The 19,409-nt window shown below is 41.6% G+C and overlaps 1 long non-coding RNA gene across 2 annotated transcripts in view; it reads left to right on the plus strand.

Moving 5' to 3' along the window:
- The first annotated feature begins 1,338 nt into the window (after positions 1–1,338).
- The window catches only part of LOC310693330, a 38,031-nt gene continuing 19,960 nt past the window's right edge, over positions 1,339–19,409 (plus strand). The window contains exons 1-2 of one of the 2 annotated variants that reach the window (XR_014519087.1): positions 1,339–1,398; positions 2,180–2,255. This is a non-coding gene — a long non-coding RNA (uncharacterized lncRNA). Of the gene's footprint in view, positions 1,399–2,007; positions 2,256–19,409 lie in introns of those variants that run through there. The other variant, XR_014519088.1, reaches the window with a different exon arrangement.

The following is a 19,409-nucleotide window of genomic DNA, read 5'->3' on the forward strand; positions in this document are numbered from 1 at the left end:
TTTCTAATTCTTCCTGTAAGTTTTGCCATCTCAGCATAGTTCATCTGTTTTATCTGCCGCTCTTCCTGGGTCGGAGTTGTCATTCACATCAATTTAAACACACCATACTATTTCTCTCTCTCTCTCTCTCTCTCTCTCTCTCTCTCACACACACACACACACACACACACACACACACACACCAGTGCTTTTTTCCTTTAAAAATGTTTAGGGATACTCTCATTTTGACTCAAGAAAATGGCCATTTTATAGTTCAAATCAGGGGAAATAAATACAGTAAATGCCCAAAAGTACAAAGATTCACAAAATGTTTAGGGGTATGCGTACCCCTGCGTATCCCCAGAAAAAAGCACTGCATATTCACATTTTAAAAAGAAGTTAGTCATTGTCCTGGGGGGGAAAGAATGTGTTAATTTTGTTTTCTTATTTTACAGTCTTAAATTCAGTACTTCATATCTTGCAATATACACTTTAAGTCCTCATGAAAATTCATGAGCATTTTAGTGTGAATTTCTCTTCATATACACATTTTTATTAAGCAATGTTGCACAATATACACATTTTTGCAAAGCAAATGTCCCTAACAAAGTGCATATGTGTGTGTCATTTTCACGAAGATAGAGGTTTTTATGCGCATTTCTGTAAGCATTACTTAGCTGGATAACTGCTTTGCAAAATTCAGAGAAGCGCAAACTTCACAGAGCGGCTGTTCATGAATTTGTTTTGGAAACTCCAAACTGGGTAGGCTCATCTTTAAATGCAAACTGAATCGAATTTCTTCCCCCATGCAAACACTGCCCCAAGGAAAGCTGTTTTTTAAAATAAAATAAAATAAAATCTTTATTCTGCATAATTTCGTTGGTTTCCTTTAGTCACAAGATGGGGCAAAATAAATGGGCAGGGCATTTCAACCTGTCCCCCCTGCCCTCAGCTCCTACCTAGAATCCCCAAACATGGCTTCTGAGATATCACTGGGCATTATTACATTAAAAAAATACCTTCGTACAGTAAGCTAGTTTCTACACACACACTCATAGGCTCCATCTGCACTATACAGTGTTAACAGACCCATATCCCTTTCCTTGAGCTACAGTTCTCAGAGTGGTGTAACAATCAATCCATCTTCCCAGGGAAATCTGGAATTGTAGCTCTGTGAGGGGAAGAGGGGGTCCTGCAACCACTCTCCGTGCCTTTAACAAAGTACACTTCCCAGAAGCCTTTGGGAGGAAGCCATGTCTGTTTAAAGTGGTATGGAACTGCTTTAAATGTTGAGTGCAGATGGGGTCACAAACACACCCTCTGTCCTCCATTCATACAGTGAAGAGTCATCACTGCTCAAGGACCCATTCTCACCAGGCAAAAACACTCAAGGGAGGTGTGAGGCAAGACCAGTAAGAGGTGTGGCTTGGAGACAGAAGGTGTGGCTGAGGAGGGGGCGTGGCTTGGACCCAAGGCCAGAAAGGAGGCTTGATACATTTGGGCCTCAGAAATGAAGTCTCACACCCCCTGGGCTACAACTCTTATCGGCCCAAGCCAGCATGGCCAATTTAAGCTTGATGGGAGTTGTAGTCCAACAACTGCTAGAAGGCACCACATTGGTTACCCCTAGGGTAGACCAATCGTCTCACCGGTTATAAGGCAGCTTCTTCTGTGAGAAAACACAGTAGGAACCAAAGGGTAGTACGAGATTTAGGGCAGTGCAGGGGGTACAAAATTATTATTATTATTATTATTATTATTATTATTATTATTATTATTATTACTGTTTTTGTAATAATGTGTCATTTCAGCAAGCCTATTGAGAAGATCCATTAAAAAGCAACTGTACCAAAAGGAATTATAGGAAAAATAAGAAATAGGGGAGGGGGCACCATTTTTTTCCCTCTCTCGGAGCACCATATTACCAAAGTCTGCCCCAGCAAGAGGAAATTAATTGCAGAAAGGTGAATGTTGCAGATATTAACCATAGGCTCCTGCAAAAGCATCACCAACCCCCTAACAAGGAAACCTGGCAACTGAGAAGTTGGTGACGTCTGATTTTACCAGGGTATTTTACTAGGCTTTGCTAGCAAGTACCACAATAAATGGGCCTAGCCTTCGGAAGAAAATCTCAATGTGCGCTCTCTCTCTCTCTCTCTCTCTCTCTCTCTCTCTCCTTTCCTTCCAATGTTCTTTTAAGGCCAGGACCAAAACACAATCAATAAATGCAGAGATAAGAGAATTGCAGGCCGTGGTAGTGGTGGGTTTAGCAGAAGGTAAGTGTGGGGGCGGTTGCCATGCATGGGGCTGGTTTGTTTATGCGAACTTTAAATAATTCCTTTCTTTATCCCTGTTGAGCTTGTCCCCAGCGTGACGAAAATAAACGTGTCTCCTTGGCCTATTGTTTGGAAGCGGAGGGCTGTCAAGCGAGGGGAAAATATTGCAGTGACCGAGGGAGATACACGTAAGAGGCTGACCTTTAACTGTGGTACCTATAACCAATCTCATCAAATTAACGCACTGTATATTTTCCTTAATAATCTCTGATTAGGCTCAGGGTATGAGCGGACACGATCGCCCGCCATTGCTATGCAGCGGGAGGCCCTGCTTAGCACCGGCCAAGCGTTTGGGAATAAATGAGCAAAATGGTTTAATTTGATAGGGTTAGAATCCTGCAGGCTCTGGGACGAAAGGTCGCCAACAGCCTCGCTCGCGCTGAATATGCAGAAATAAAAAAAAGCAAATTGCTTACATCTGCTGGCAGGAGCAGGGAAAGCGATCTGATTGGACGGGCTGAGGGCTCTCCATCTCTTTTGGGTTAGAGAGAGGTTTTCAGAGCATCAAAAGCTCGTAATTGGAGTAATTCTGAATTAATGGACACACACACACTGGTTTGAGGCAGCTGGCTGTCGGCTGCTTCATGCTTAGGAATGCTTAGGGATGGGGACGAGGAGACTTAAACAAATAGACGCAAATTGTCCTTTATTTCAAGGAAATATATCTGTGCCATTTGAATATTGTTGACTGTAACAAGCACTGTTGAAACGTGCACCCCACCCCCGTGCCAATTACCCCCCCCCCTTTTTTTTCCTATCGTCAGGAAGAAGCCTACCCCACTTTCATGCCGGGGGAAAATGCAATTCTGCATTGTGTTGTGTTTGTTCTGGTGGCCGGATTTGGATATGTGAGCAAAAGATACAGGAAACTGTCTTATACTGAGTTGGAGCAATGCTCCATCTAGCCCAGTATTGCCTGCATGGACGGGCAGCAGCTCTTTGGGATTTCGGTTGGGGTCTCTCCCAACCCTGCTTGGAGAGGCTGGGGATTAAACCTGGGCCCTTCTGGGTGTAAAACAGATGCTCTACCACTGAGCCACAACCGTTCCCCCTACTGATAGCTCAACTGATTAGAGCATGGTGCTGATAATGCCAAGGCTGCAGGTTCGATCCCCATATGGCACAGCTGCATATTTCTGCAATTATCTTTGGGGTCCCTTCCAGGTCTACAATTCTACGATTCTATGATAGGATGAGAGACGGCAAAAAAGGTACGGGGCATTATCTGAGAGTGAGAGTGATTAAGGCTGATTACATCCTTATTCTGGAGCTGTACATGATCTTATGGAGCAGCTGGGCTCAGGGAAACCCCCGTTGCTTTCCAGAATAGCTGGAAGGCCTTGTGGATAAAAGAATGTGTATACCAGGGGTGCCCAACTCTCAAGAGAGTGCGATCTACTTTTAGAATTAAAATCTGGCAATGATCTACCCCCGTTTTGGGGGGGGCGGTTCAGGTCAGAGTTGCTCAGCTTCTTTTAGGGAGGAAGAAAGACCCGCTTTTGTACAAATACTTTCTTAGGAGGGAAGTTCCATTTTGGGGGGAGTTAAAGGCAAGGATCAAAGGGAAAAAGGTCACTCACAATATCGCTTTGAATGAGAGAGAAAGTTCCATCTTCCCTTCCACTGATCAGGCAACAATGGAGGGTGGGGCAAGGGGGCGGGGCAGGAATCAGTTTTGACGACGCTGAGGAAAGGGAGCCAGAGATCGACTCGCGATCTACCAAAACCTCACGGGGATCTACCAGTAGATCGCGATCGACCTGTTGGACATCCCTGGTGTACACCAACTGAAATAAATGAAGAAGGAGCTTCATATGTGAACCAGCCCTCCAAGTGTTCCTATTTCCCAGGGACAGTCCCGGAATTACGAAAACCATCCCGGCTTCTGATTTGATCCCGTAATGTCCCTATTTCCCCCACCAGCACATCCGCCAAGCTGAGGGAGGAGGATGAGCTGATGCTTTTTCTGAGTAGTGGCAGCAGCAGTAGCGGCTTCGAGGGAAAATCCTGTGGCTCGTCCATGGCTGCCACTGCCAGCTCATAGCGGCTACTGGAGAGCAGGCAGGGAGGAGGAGAGGCCACCACCGCCAAGGCCCTGCCCCATGTGACAGGCCTGCTATGAGGGTCAGGCAGAGGGCAGGGCCACCCTGGGCGGGAAGAAAGGGGGAGCAGTGCGGAGCACAAAGAGTCTTGATTTTTTTGATTTTTTAAAAAAAGTTTTGTGCATCTTGCGTCTGATCTTGCCCCTTTCTAAAATTTATTTATTGGTTTGTGTTTCTCTTTTTGTAAATCAACCAAAGTGTAAAGTAAAATGAAATTGGGATTAAAGGGTTTTCTAAGGGTGGTGGAGGGCATGTAGGTTTGTGTGTGTGTGTTTGTATAGTATAGGCAACCCTACTCAGACATGTAATTTTATTTTTTAATGTATATTTTTAGAACTGCTGGTTTTACTTTTATTTTGATAAACTGCTGTTTAACTTGCTTTTAATGTACAATTTTATCAGTGTATTCTTTTTAATGAACTTTGCAAATTCTGTGTAAGCCACTTTGAGGTTTGGGATGATTAAGTGGCATATAAAGCCTGTTAAAGGAATTAAATAAGCGAATAGATAGTCTGAGAGTGAGCACATCAGCTTGCAATTTATGGGCAAGGCTTTTGAGAATGCAGTGGTCGATGGTTGTAATGCAATGCTTTGGGGCTCTACATAGTTCCTAAGCCTCCGCTATGGGCCATAGAACTTATTTCTTTATTCATAACATATGTATTCTGCCTATCAACCGAGACCTCTGGGTAGTTTACAGGCCTTGCAGATCCTTAATATACAAAATCCAACAACTTCAAGAGATAAGTGCCAATGCAGTGTCAACAGAAGCAGAAAACACTGAGAGCAATAAAGAGACCACTGAAACGAAGGGTTGCATTCAGTGTTAGCCCTACTCAGAGTGCAGACCCAATGAAATTGATGGACCTAAGTTGGGGTGGCAGTGTTGCATAGTGGTTAGCGTGTTGGACTAGGATTTGGAAGACAGGGGTTCAAACCCCCACTTAGCCATGATGAATTGCTGGGTGGCCACCCTCAGCCTTATCTACCTCACAGGGTTGTTGTGAGGATAAATTGGAGAGCTACCTTGACCTCTGTGGAGGAAAGGTGGGTTATAAATGTAGCAGCAGCAGCAACAACACTCTGAGAAAGAACTAGTTGGATACAACCCAAAATAACTTCTATTTGTATTAATATAAATGCAGCTTGCAGGAGTCTTTTTTTTTCTTCTTGGCTTGGCTTCCCAGCCTGATCTATTTTACAGGACTGATAGAGAGATGAAATGCAGCAGAGTGAGAGCAAAATCCACCCTTGATCCCTTGAGGAAGAATTCTGTGTTGTTAACAATGCTTCCCTTTGATGTGGTGGCATTGCTTCAAGTTCATTTGTACCTGGCACTTTGCTCCGTAATCTGTGCTCATATCTGTGTCTGCACACGTCTGGCTTTGCCTGAGGCACCTGGACTCTCCTCAGAGATTCACCGGTGTGTTTTGCTTTCCACCGGCCTTGTAGATCTTTCCTCGCTCCATGTGTGCATGTCTCCCTCCCCGCCCTTAAAAAAAAAAAAAAATCTGGTAAGAATTATGCAATTGCACATTTGCACAGAACAAGCCCACCTGCTGGCCTATAAGCCAAGTCCGCCTGTTTGCTCTTATCATGGAAACTTCATTGCCATGACTAGTGTATTCATTTATTTAGATTTGTAGCCCTCTTTTCCACCGGAGTTCTAGGCACACGTAACAACATGTATAGAACACAGCTCATCACAAGATGACTGAAGCAGGAACAAGCAGAAGATTTCCTTCCCATAGGGCAGGCAGTGTCTGCATGCTCCCCAAATGCCCCGATTTTCCAGGGACAGTCCCAGAATTACAGAAGCTGTCCCGGTTTCTGATTTGATCCCGGGATGTCCCTGTTTTCCTTTCTCCTCCTCTCCCAGTCTCAGAGAACAATTAACAGTTGTGTGTGCGTGCATGTGAAAACAGAGTCCTTTAAATACAGAAAATAAAATCCCTGCACCAAATGAAGGAAATTGTGAACCTGGCATACAAAGCCCTTCCTATAATTTTGAAGGAAAAGGTCACCAATCTGCTTTAAATTCTTTAATTCCAATGCTTTAGCAGCCAGCCATTTCTTAGGAAATGTGGGGAGTCTTTATTCCTTTATTGTAGATGGAGCCTTACACTTGTCTACTCAGAAGGAAGTCCCACTGTATTCAATGGAGCTGACTCCCAGGTAACTGGGTAAAGACTGTGCAGCCTTACACTGCAATCCTAAGCATTTTTACTCAGAACTAAGTCCCACTGAGTTCAATAGGGTTTACTCTCTGGTATGTTCCTGATCATTATCACAGTTTCTGTTGTTGTTACATCTCGCCTTTTTGCCTGACAGGGACTCAAGGCAGCTTACTGCTAAAAGTTCATTTCATTCCATTTCTCTGTGGAAGCTGTTGCACACAATCCCTTCCCTCACACATTTTTTTCTTTACAATGATCCTGCAAGGTAGGTTCAGCGGAGAGGTTGCAATAGGTTCAAGGTGACTGAAGAATATGTGTATACGACGTCTATGTGTGCAGCAAGATCAAATGCAGGGAAAGCTTCCTGGTGTAGAATAGGGTGTCCCTATTTTCATCAGAGAAATGTTGGAGGGGTATGTGTCTGTTGACTCTGTGTGGAGGAAGGGACTGTACAACTGTAGCAATCCATATTTTGACCCCTACACCTAGACACAGGCATATACACAAAGCACAGCCATCATGGGCCTTGATAGACCTTTCCTCCATGAATTTGACTTTTAAAGCCTTCCAAGTTGGTGGCCATCACTGCCTCCTTGAGGAGCCAGTTGCAGTCTTTAACTGTGTTACACACAGGGTCTCCCACCTAGGTACCTTTTAGACCGGGCATAGGCAAACTCAGCCCTCCAGATGTTTTGGGACTACAACTCCCATCATCCCTAGCCAACAGGACCAGTGGTCAGGGATGATGGAAATTGTAGTCTCAAAACGTCTGGAGGGCCGAGTTTGCCTATGCCTGTTCTAGACTCAGACCTGCTTGGCTTTAGGAAGGCGGCTGCATCTTAGGCCTTTGCTGCGTGCCCTGAGAGTCAACGTGTACCAAGGACAGACAATGTGATATCCTAAGATCAGGGGAGACCAAGAGTCAAAATCCAAATGTTTTCCATGCCACTACAGCACACTGGCTCTTGACAGGAGAGAGAGCAAGAGGGAGCTTGCTTAATGAGTCTAACGTTTTAATCTTTGTTTCGGGATTGTTCCCATTCCTTCATCTGAAACTTTCTTTCCAATGCAGAATATTTGCAAGAGTAGATCTTTAGTTTTATTACGGTATCAGCTTCTTTTGAGGTTTAGAGAGGGTAGCGAGCCAGGTTGAGTGGCACTATTGCCTGCAGCTTAACACAGCAACTCACGTTCTGCCACTGAATACTGATAGGTCCAGAAGCCCAGAGACATGTAACCTTTGCCAATAGCTGTTGTTTGGACTGCGGTAGTCATATCAGGGTTTTCGTCATCGTTGTTTTGCACAAGAGCTTCTAAAGCCAAGAGCTGTCTATCTGAACAGTGAGAACTTGTGGTTTGAACAGTTGTGTCCTTCCTCCCTCCCCTACTTTTTAAAATGGATACCTATTCAAAGATATACAGAAATACATACCAATCACAAAATATCTTTTTGTAATATACTGAGATAAACCAGCTACTTAAAAAGGAGCAAAGTCAGAAGGAAGAAAACACAAGGAAAGGAGAAATCTAAAGAAGGAGAAAGCAAGAGAAAAGGAAAAGAAAAACTAAAGAAAGATAGAACAAAATAAAAGGACTTCCAGCTCTCTGCAGCTACATATGATTTTTACTCTTTAAAATCCAACCATTCTATCTTCCAGAAACCAGCATTTTTTTTCAGTCTTCAAATCCAACAGGTGTGCCCTTAAATACCAACCATCACCCTTAACTCTCCCCAAACCTGGGGGTGAGCCCAGTTGTACGTTTTTAACCAACATGCAACTGAAAGTCGCCCCCTTCCTCCTGCTTTCTCCCTTCTCCTATTCTGTTGCTTATCCTACATCAAATCTTAAACTAAGCATCATGCGATAGGGGCTGCGTATAAAAAATATACATAACCAATGAGGACTGTAAACATAATATAAGTAATAATGGCAACAACAACCAAAAACAAGCCTTTTATCTATAAGGTCACAATAACCCAGCGTTTCAGAGGGGCTGGAGTGTGGGGTGGCGGTCTGGGCTAAATGGCTGCTGTGGGGCCAACATGGCAAGGTGTGGGCTTCTCCCCACGTCTTTCGAACCATTCTCATCTCTGCCCTAGAGAAGCCTCCCTTTGTTTGCCTTCTATGCCTGCCACAGTCTATTGGAAGGTATTTGTCAACAATTATGTGTCTATTAAGGGCGAGTCAATCAATCAGCCTGCATGCAAATATCAAGGCCTCCTGGGTCTCCCTATTGATAAGAGGCCTGTCAATACCCAATCCGCCCTTCTTTCAACCACTGAGAAATCACATACTCACCCAAATCGCAGCAGTCCCAAAGCGCTAGAGCCTGTCTTGACTTTCCAAATACGGGTGACGTCTTTTAATCTACCCTCTAATGGCTAATGTTTATTTGAAGTCAACACAAGAAATGGGAGGAATAAACCAGGTCCTCAAGGCAAGTCCATTTCTCTTCTCTTCCTTCCCCCCCTCCATCCCTTGCAACTATAAAAAGCCATGTATCTTGACTGTAATTAAGACTATTGCATATGTAGGTGTTGGAAGATAATCCTCACGGCGGCAACAGTAGAAAGGGAATTAATAACAAAAACTTTAAATTAGCTTAAGTGTAATTAATATGACTAGTGTGTAAATATCAGCTCTCCCACCAACACACACACAAAAAATCAGCCTTATTTACCTAGCACAAGGATGGGGGGAAGGGAGGTAATAGCATCATGCAGACTTTTTAATATCTATATCTATAGGTCGGCAGCCAGATGTCCATAGGTAGATGCACAGACATTCACTCAACATTTTGTATGTGCAGCAATGGTTTTGTTGCTTATTCTGTAGTGGTGATTATTGTAACCTTATTGTCTGGTACAACACACAAGGGCAGCTGAGCCGGGTGGTTGCTTTAAACAAAAGCGTCCAGCGAAATCTGCGACATGAAACGGGAAAGAATGGTACACGAGTCCGTTGCTTTTGAACCAGCAGATCCCTCCCATATCACAGGCTTTATACAACAAAAGGCAGCATAAAAAATAAAATAAAAAACATATAAAAAATCCCAAGCCACAAAGACCTGAAAGGGCCACAAATATTTAAAGCAGATGTAACGCAGAAAGCCAAAGCGAGAGACACACACACATCCTTTTTAGGCACATCACAGTCAGGTTTTTTTAAAAGAAAGAAAGAAAGAAAGAAATTACAGAAACAAACAGTCTTTCCTGTAATGCTCTCTGTTGCACTTCTCTTTCTCTCTCTTTCTGCTGGTTGATACAGGGCATCCTTTGCAGCAAGGAAAGATTAGCTTGACAATTCACCAGAAAGCGCCTATACCTGCTAAACTGCAACATGATCTCAATATTCATCCCTTTATGAAGGAGAGGGATGCATGTTTACAATGCCAACTCATATGGAGTCAAAATAATAGGCATTGCTGATTATTAAAAGGTGTGGGATTTGGCCATACAAGGCACAGAGATAGTCACAGAATGCTTCAGACCATTGCCTGCATTTTGCATGGTGGATGTCCTTATTCTTTTGAAGATGTTTCTCTTTTTTGCAAAAGATAAAAATAAAAGAAATATGTGCAGTCACTTTGAGGCTACAATCGTCTACCCACTTACCTGGGAGTAAGTGCCACTGAACTCAGTGGGGGTTACTTCTGAGTAGATCCTTCGGCGTAGGTAAGATATTAAAAAAATCTTACATAATTTCATGGGGAGAAGGAGGATTTGGTCCCACCCAAAAATAATTATTTTAAACATGCTCAACAACAAACTTCGGAATGTAACAATCACACAGCTTGGCAAGCCACAAAGAAAACTTGGACTGGGGGTGGGGAATTACAATCAAGCAGTATCAAAATTTTATGAAATAACAACTAAATAAATACTGATAATACCGTCTAATAGCAAACTGCAGACAGGATTGTAGCCAAACTGGTCCAGCAGGAAACAGTATTTCTTTATTAATGTATTTATTGATTATTGATGATAACAATAATGTCCAGTGGGAACTATAATAAAATGTTGCAGTATATCCTCTCTTCTAAGACAAGTGCTCTTGTTCAGTATGACAGGCAGCTATTCTCTCGGAAAATACTCTTACATTTTTCTCCAACTCCAAATTCCATTTTTGTTTCCCAAAGTTCATTCTATATTCAGTGACTACTGAGCATGTTCAGCCCTCACTGGACTGCTATTTGGTTGCCCCAATAATTTATATATTGAGAGAGAGAGAGAGAGAGAGAGAGAGAGAGAGAGAGAGAGAGAGAGAGAGTCTTCTGGAAACAGTTGGGTTACATTAAGGATACAGGTATTTCCTACTTGTTTCTCAGTATTCATTATTCGCTGAGCTTATCATGGTGTGCAGTTTTGACATTTTGAAGTTTGTTGTTAATGGTTTGTTTTCAGTGATTATTACTGGGTTGTTAGTGGTATGTTCTGATCATTATTATTGGGTAGGATCCTGTCTCTCTTCTATATCCATCACTGCATAAGTGTGCAGAGCTGGGTGTATATCTTGCTATATACATAGAGGAGCTATAATTATTTCTATAGTTCCATCAAAATACATGGTGCTTTACAAAGCAACAAGAACAACAATATCTCTGCTCTAAAAGATTAAGTAAAAGAAAAGAATAAGGGAAAATTTGATTAAACCAAGGGGCAGGATTTGCCGAAACAAAGTTGAAACTGGGATGCAGAAAGGGGAGGTATGAGGAAGTCGGTGAAATAAGGTTTAAGAAAAAAAGGATTTGAAATTATACATGTTTGTTTATGTGTTTATTTGTTTGTATTGTGTATTGTCTGTGTTTACAAAAATTGTGAAAAATCAATAAAATTTTATAAAAAACAACAACAATATCTCTGCTCTAAGGATATTACAATCTATATTAAAACTTTTCTGAAACTTCATCCCTTTCCCCCTTCTCTCTCTCTTTTCATCCTGATCAATGTATTGATGAAAGCATGCCAGTGCAGGTAGATAAATAGTTACCGCTGTGGCAGGAAGGTAAACGGCGTTTCCATGTGCTCTGGTTTCCGTCATGATGTTCCGTTGTGCCAGGAGCGGTTTAGTCATGCTAGCCACATGACCCGGAAAGCTGTCTGTGGACAAACGCCAGCTCCATCGACCTGAAAGCAAGATGAGCGCCGCAACCTCATAGTCTCCTTTCACTGGACCTAACCATCCAGGGGTCCTTTACCTTTACCTTTACTTGATGAGTCATTCTATGTGAAAAGAGGACAAGAGACCAGAAGCCCATCTGAACTTCTTGAGTGAGACAGGATCCAGTCGTGAAATGAAGCAAGGCCTCCTTTGTGGTGGCTCTGATGAATGGAACATTTTACCTGTCTTTAAATGGTAACACACAAACCCTGAAAAAAGCAACTTTGTATGTGCTTCATGCATAGTTGTTTCTTAGTTTTCATGGGGAAGTCACATTATACCTGTCAGGAATATTTTAGCTCTGATTTCTGCTTTGCAGGGTGTTGGACTAGATGTCCCTAGGGGTCCCTTGTATGATATCATGTAAAAGCTTTTCTATCCAGCTTTGCACGAGCGATGAGGGAGGGGTGGTTGACAGTATTTTTAAATGGGTTGTTGTTGTTATGTGTTTCGTAGGGTGCACAAACTTAAACTGGTATCATAGTCACGCCTTTCGCACCGAGAACTCTGAAAATTGTAGTTCAGCCAAGACGTCTAAGGTTCTCTCACCGAATTCTCGGCATCCCTCACCTATCTACAGTTCCCAGGATTCTTTGCAGCAGAACCATGGCCATCAAAACAGCATACAACTATGTAATGCTCTTTGGTCATTGAATTCCAGAGGGTTGTTTGATTGGACATTGCACATTTTATTTTCAGTGGCTTTGGAGAGAGAGAGAAGAGAACTCCCAACTGGGTTTATAATCTCCTAGATAAATACAAGGAGAACAAATTGAAGGGAGAAGGAGTGGAGGGAGAAGCTTTGGCAGACGAGTGTCATCTTGATTGCACCAGCTATTAAGATGCAGAAAATCTTGTTTGCTCATTCAGCCACTGCAGTTCCAGCTATGGGCACCCCACCAGTGCAGCCAACAGCGAGACGGCAAGGTACCGCTTATGGATTTTAAGAGTGTCAAAAAGTTTAAAGAATGCTGGGTTAAGGCTGTCAGGCCTTCTGTCCTGAAGTCATCCTGATGTGCTGGCCAATTGGAGGGGTCTACAAAGAAGATGACCTTCTGAACAGTGTGAAATGCTCTGTAATGCGTGCTCACAATGGGATGAAGCGGTTGCCCCTTTCTCTCTGAATAGGCCATTCTTTGTTTGGCATCTGCTGAGATGTCCAATACTGTCTTAACCCCGTACGAAATGTCTCTCTTAAGCTTAAGCCCCCAAGAAAGTCCTCCGTTTTTGAAACAGGATGTGATTCCAAAGAAAGCTATATTGGTTTAAATTCTTTTGAAAAGAGACGTGTTTTGAAAACTGTCCCAATACAAACATATATTACACACACACACACACACACACACACACACACATATATATATATATATATATATATATATATATATATATATATATATATCTCAGTCTTAAACACACTATAACTGAAAAGTAACTGCAGCTGAAATCAATTGAGCATACTTCCATGTAAATCTATTCAGAACAGAACTCTTCAGCCTTTTTCTCTGCCTTGAAGTCAACTCAAAGAACCGGCGCACATTTTTTAAAGAAGAAAAAACCTGGAGTCATGAAAAAGTATGGGGAAACATTTAAAACGCTTGCAGAAGAATGTAATTTGTAGGAATAGGCCAGCCTGGATTGGGTATCTCGATATTCACTTTGCACTGTGGTAACTGCTTTTCTCAGCACAGAAAGCTTTGAATATTTGGAGATGATTTAAAGCCGAAAGGACTCTTGGAAAAAAAAGGAAACCGTGAAAAGGCATGGCTAGTACAGTGAATAAAATGTCTCTTCACCCCAAAGCAGCATGCACCCTTTTGTCCAAAGGCAGAGAAGTTAGAAAGGCTGTTGGATAAAGGCAATCCCCTCAGACATTTGATAGCCATTTTCTTTCAAATCTATGAGCCTATTGTACACTCTCCCCATCAATCGAGTTAAAATTATACATTGAACTAAAATTATACATCCACCTGTAAGGCATCAGATTCCAGCTGGTTAAGGCTGCCATCTTTTAACCTGCCATATTATGGACACAGAGACCAAACATTCACAATGTTAGCTGCTAAAACAAGCAGGTTGTAAAAGGATCTCATTGCAACTATTGCTGCTGCTGCTGTTAATTTATATACCACTTAATGGCAAGATGGCTTCTGCCTAGTTTACAAAACAGAAATACTAATTGCCCAATGTTGTTAAAATAGAGAATAACTAAAAATACACAAAAAAGTAAATCCTATTAAAACTGTGTGTGTGTGTGTGTGTGTGTGTGTGTGTGTGTGTGTGTGTGATATGACATACCCCCCAACATTTTTCTGATGAAAATAGGGACTTCCTATTCCATAATAATATTAATCTTATTATTTATACCCTGTCCATCTGACTGAGTTGCCCCAGTACTAACATTTAAAAACTTCCTTATAGAGGGCTGCCTTCAGATGTCTTCTAAAGGTTGTATAGGTACTTATCTCCTTGGCTCAGGGGGTCACATAACTCCATACCCTCTGATGAAAATAGGGACATCCTACCATACCCTCCAACATTTCTCTGATGAAAACAGGGACGTCTTAAGGAAAACCGGGATATTCTGGAATCAAATCAGAAACTGGGACGGCTTCTGTAAAGCTGGGATGTCCCTGGAAAATAGGGACACTAGGAGGGGCTGTGATTAAAATGTACAAAAAGACAATCTCATTAAAATGGTACTGCAATTAATGCAGGAGACTTGGGTCAAGAGCTCAAGGGAAAGCTTGTGTAAACAGGTGCATCCTCAGAAAACCAGCAGGATGCCATTACTGATGGGTCCTCTGCACTGAGTGTATTCCACCGGTGCAAAAGACCACTTCAGTGTCGCCACAATAACCCCGTGAAACTATTTTAAGCAATTGTTAAATTTAGAGGGAGTTTCCTCTATTTAATCACACTGTGCCAGATTGACTTGAGGTCAGTGGGGAATGCAGTGTGCAACTGGCCCCCTCCTCCCTATGGCAAATGTCCCACCTGTTATTCAACCGGGCAAAATTTACCATCACCCACTGGCGATTTTGTTTCTTCTTGGGAGACGTGGAATCTCACACAGCCCAAAAAGATGGTCTACATTAAAGTTCCTATGGATGATGGATTCATCACCTGCAATAACAGCAGCCTATAAACACCACAAATGGCGGGCTCTCTTTGTAGAAAAAGATGAGAGACGGAGAATTAAAGGCAAGAAATAATTAGACAGGCAGATTTAAAGGCAATCTGGGGCAACTGTATGTTTTCTACTTTGCTCTCTCTCTCTGTGTGTGTGTGTGTGTGTGTGCTCTGCCAAAGAGAGTGCAGCAGACAGGGTTACTTTCTCCTGCCGTGATTTTAAATTTTTGCCTGTGCAATATCTGCCTCTCCTTTGGATGAGTTAGAAAGTGTCATTTTGCTATGGTTCCCTGGAAGGAGGGGAAAAAAGGCTAGACCTCTGCCCTTGACAGAGCTAGAGTTTAAACCGTTCTGCATCTAGCATGACACAGCTATCTCATCTACCAAAGACTCGCGCGGCATGTAATATACCCATGCCGTTTCATCCTATTTCGGCATCAGAAGCTGATCTAACGCAAATAAATGTGGACAGCGAGAGTCTGATATAGGAGCAAGAGAGAAACTAGTAAAAAGAGGGGGGGAGCATGTAACATTTGAATGTAGCAACAGCAATACAGCTATCCCATGGTTGCCATAGTTATAATCCATAAGAGACATTCATTGTAAGGGTAGTATTCATGCCAGTCTCATGTCCAGGAAAATGTATTTTCCGTTCTAAAGCAATATTCCTACACCCGAACATTTTAATTTTCAGTTTTTTCAATTAATTTTACAAAGAACTGGTGCCGTGAAATCATCTCACCACCCAATCACATCAGACAATCATAATTCCACCTCAGTCGGGTCTTGGTTGGTCATTTTGTATTGAAGGTTTCTAGAAGATTCTCTCCCTGCACATTTGAAAACAGCAATGAAACAGAGAGAGATATTTTTCAGTATTCAGACATTTTGAAACCCTTTGGCTGAATGTTGGATAAGAAAGTTGCTCTTTTTTATTGTTGTGATTGTTGTTCTTTTCATTCTAAGTGTTTTATTATCTCCGCTGCTTTTTATGAACATTTCAAAGTATGCTTTGCTAGTTTCCTATAGTTCCTGGACTTGACTGTATTTTATTTTTCATTGCAATTTCATGTTTGTGTCTTTGCTTCCTTGAGGGTCCCATCAGATGTACATTTAAAGTATAATTAAAAGTATATATACATTTCAGCATTTTCTTACTCCCCCCCCATCTCTATATAAGTGTTGCATGTACCTTTATTATATATGGCACACACAATATAAGGTGCTGTACTCTGTTGTATCATGAGCATGGGAAAGAAACCTACCTGATCCACAGTTTCCAAAACAATACACAAATATACAAATCGAAACCCAACCATCCTTCAAAATCTGCCCATGTCTGAATTGCAATGCAGAGCCCCTTGTAATGTGGGTAAAAAATATGTACATGCTAGGGGGAATTTGCTTGGCATATATATATATATATATATATATATATATATATATATATATTCTGTATAATAGGCCAAAATGCACATGAACATCCACTGTAAAATGCTGGTGAATTTTTATGACAAAATTAAAAGAAAAACAGCAAGCATATGAAAATGTGAAGAACCAAATTTAAGACTGGAGAAACAATAAATGGAGAAAAGCAGAAATTGACAGATTTGCCCACCCCAAATTCAGGAGCACCCCTGTTCATTGGCAGGAGGGTGCCTTATGTGTAAAACACAGGCATGAAACGTTTTGTATTTGCTTTGTCTTACAGCTTAATTTTGCAACCCCGCTAACATCTTTCTTCTTCAGAATATCCAATCCTGTGTTTATAGTCATCTTTTCGGTCAGCATGCGAGGTTGGAACTGTTGCTTATTCCCAGTATCACATCCTATCTTTTTTTGTCAATCTCTCATGTGTCTTGATCCCCAAGGACAGATAGAGGAGGGAAAGAAGTCCAAACTGACGATTCTTGCTCAGCTTTCTTTCTTTCTTTCTTTTTAGAAAAGGCATCTAGAAATAAAGCTCTTGAAATGTAACTTTTATCCAGCAGGTCTTTGAAGGGCCCAAGCAAACAAATTCCAAAGATTGTATTCTGCCCTGCTTCTCCCATGTCACCTTGCTCTCCTCTCCAAGTCAGTACAGCATATCCAGTTTTAAGTTTGCTGCATCTCCATATCCATTTAAGATTTGTGTGTGTGTGTGAACACACACACACACCAGCATTTTAGTGCATTTTTCTCCTAACATACACATTTCACATGCAATTTTGCCTAATGTACAGGTTTTCGCGGACTGTGTATTTCCCCTAATATGTAGGTTATTTTCACCAATACTTGCATTTTTATGTACAGTGTTTCCCCGTTTTTGTGCATGCATTTTGCCTGGAGAACTGCGCAGCAAAAATGTGAAAAGTGACGCTACGGCGGGATTTCTGTGTTTTGGTTCACATTTCAGGAAGCGTGAATTGGGTAGGTTTGCATTCTTAAACCCGATGCTATCCCACCATTCCTGAATGACGCACACCCTGTAATTTGGGAATATAATAACAAAACACATATCTCAGTAGCAGGACTTTGATAGTATGCTAAAGAACTGACCATTTGCTGCTCATTAATAGTACCCCAAAATCTGCAACCTAAGGCTGGCCATCTCACACCTTGACTCACTATTGAGTTGTCTACACCTTCCAAATAGTCTGGTCATCCTTGGAGGATATTTCCATCGCGAAAGTTTCGGAGGTGTATCTTTTATAAATGTAGTACCATTTCACACTGTTAATAGCCTAAGAAAAAACTCTTTAACATACACACACATGCAAAAGAAGCGTGCCTTCCTTGTTAAGTGAATAAATTACTTTTTCTATAAACTGCATTTAGGATGTGTTCCTTAAATATTTTGTGCTAAGATACTGCCTTGGGTAATCAAGATTTCCCCCCCATCCATATTCATATCTATGTAGGAATTCCCAGGAGGTGTTTCTGTTTTTAAAAGTGAAGGTTTTATGGAAATTCGCATCTTTCATGTGCATTATCTGGGATCCACTTTGATATATATATATATATATGGTCAGGAAACTGATTAAATTGACAGATTCTATAAAAAATAATGCAAATTCATTTCAACTACCTTCACTAACTATGGAAATGTTTTCCTGATCTGTGTTGACCAAGATCTTTTGGCCACCACTACCACTTAGACTCCAGACCTCACCATCAACTTACAGAAACTCAAAAGAAATCAGTGACTTACTTCAAGTCTGTTCACCAACTTAAAATAAAAACAACTCGCTGCAGAATCGTGATTTTTATTATACCTTAGCGCCATCTACTGCCCACACATGGAATTTAACACCCACACACCAAAAATTTAAAGAAAAACTTCTGCACAAAAAGAAGCAAATAGCTTGGCTTATGGACCTACAAGGAAATCAAGCTGGTTCATTATTTATTATTTTCATTTGAATTCCTCCTCACCATCAGAGTGGTTTAGAAAGTAATATATTCAACATAGTCATATACTGAAAGATCTGTTTTTTAAAAAAGCAATATTAATAACCACGATAAGAAAAAAACTAAGTTGCAATTTCCCCTGATATAATGCATTTCCACCAATATATACATTTTTCTGCACACTTTACCCCACCATATGCATTTTTACACACATTGCTCAGCTGGAGAACTGCGTTGCAAAATTCAGAGATGTGTGAATTAGCAAGGGGGGCTGTGTTGTTCATTTGCTGTTTCCGAAAGTGTGGGTTAAGTGAGTTCACCTCTAAATGCAAACTGAATTGGATTCCTCCCCCATGCCTACTCAGGAGTAAGTCCCACTGAGTTCAATTGGCCAAAGGCCTACTAGGCACAGGATTGCAGCCTAAATCTGCAAGTGGTCCGCAGAGTGCATCCATGATATGTTAAGGTGCTCTGTAACCTCCCATTTCAAATATTGGTGAGGCTCACTTCAAACTCCGGGTAACGGGCCTGGTTATTTACAGCAAACATCGCCTTGGCTTTAAAATTGATGGAGGGTCAGCAACCGTAGGATGAATGAATGGAGCAGATGGAAGTCAGAGTGGGGCCCTTCAGCAAAGGGCAATGTGCTGAATTGGGCAGTGATCCCAAGCATCAGAAGGACAGCGGTCCTTATATGTGCCTATGTTCATGTCGGAAATGAAGGCAGGTGTGTGTGTGCCTGTTTCTAAGCACACCTTTGTTGCGTACGTAACTGCAGATTTCTTGAGGGTAGAGTTCAAAGATGACAGGTGTACTCACCTAAGAAATGGAAGTGCGAAGGGACTTTGGTGAGGAAATGCTACACTCCAAAAGGGGGTAAACAAGGGTCCCAATTTGCATAAAATGCAAAGATGTTGAGTTTTATGTATAGGTATACATAGTTTTGCATTTAAAAAAACCAACGCCTTACTTTTGCATATTTTACATGATTTATGCATTTTTTAAGAATGTGACATTTGGCTGTTGGGTTACAACAGCTGGGTCAGGTGCTGGGTTCCCCCCCCCTATTTTAGCCTCTGGTTTATTTGTCTGGTTATAATAGGATCGTATTGCTGTTTTTATAGACTGATA

Source organism: Podarcis liolepis (genome assembly GCF_965112155.1).
Source record: "Podarcis liolepis genome assembly, chromosome: 14".
NCBI classification, from domain to species: domain Eukaryota; kingdom Metazoa; phylum Chordata; class Lepidosauria; order Squamata; family Lacertidae; genus Podarcis; species Podarcis liolepis.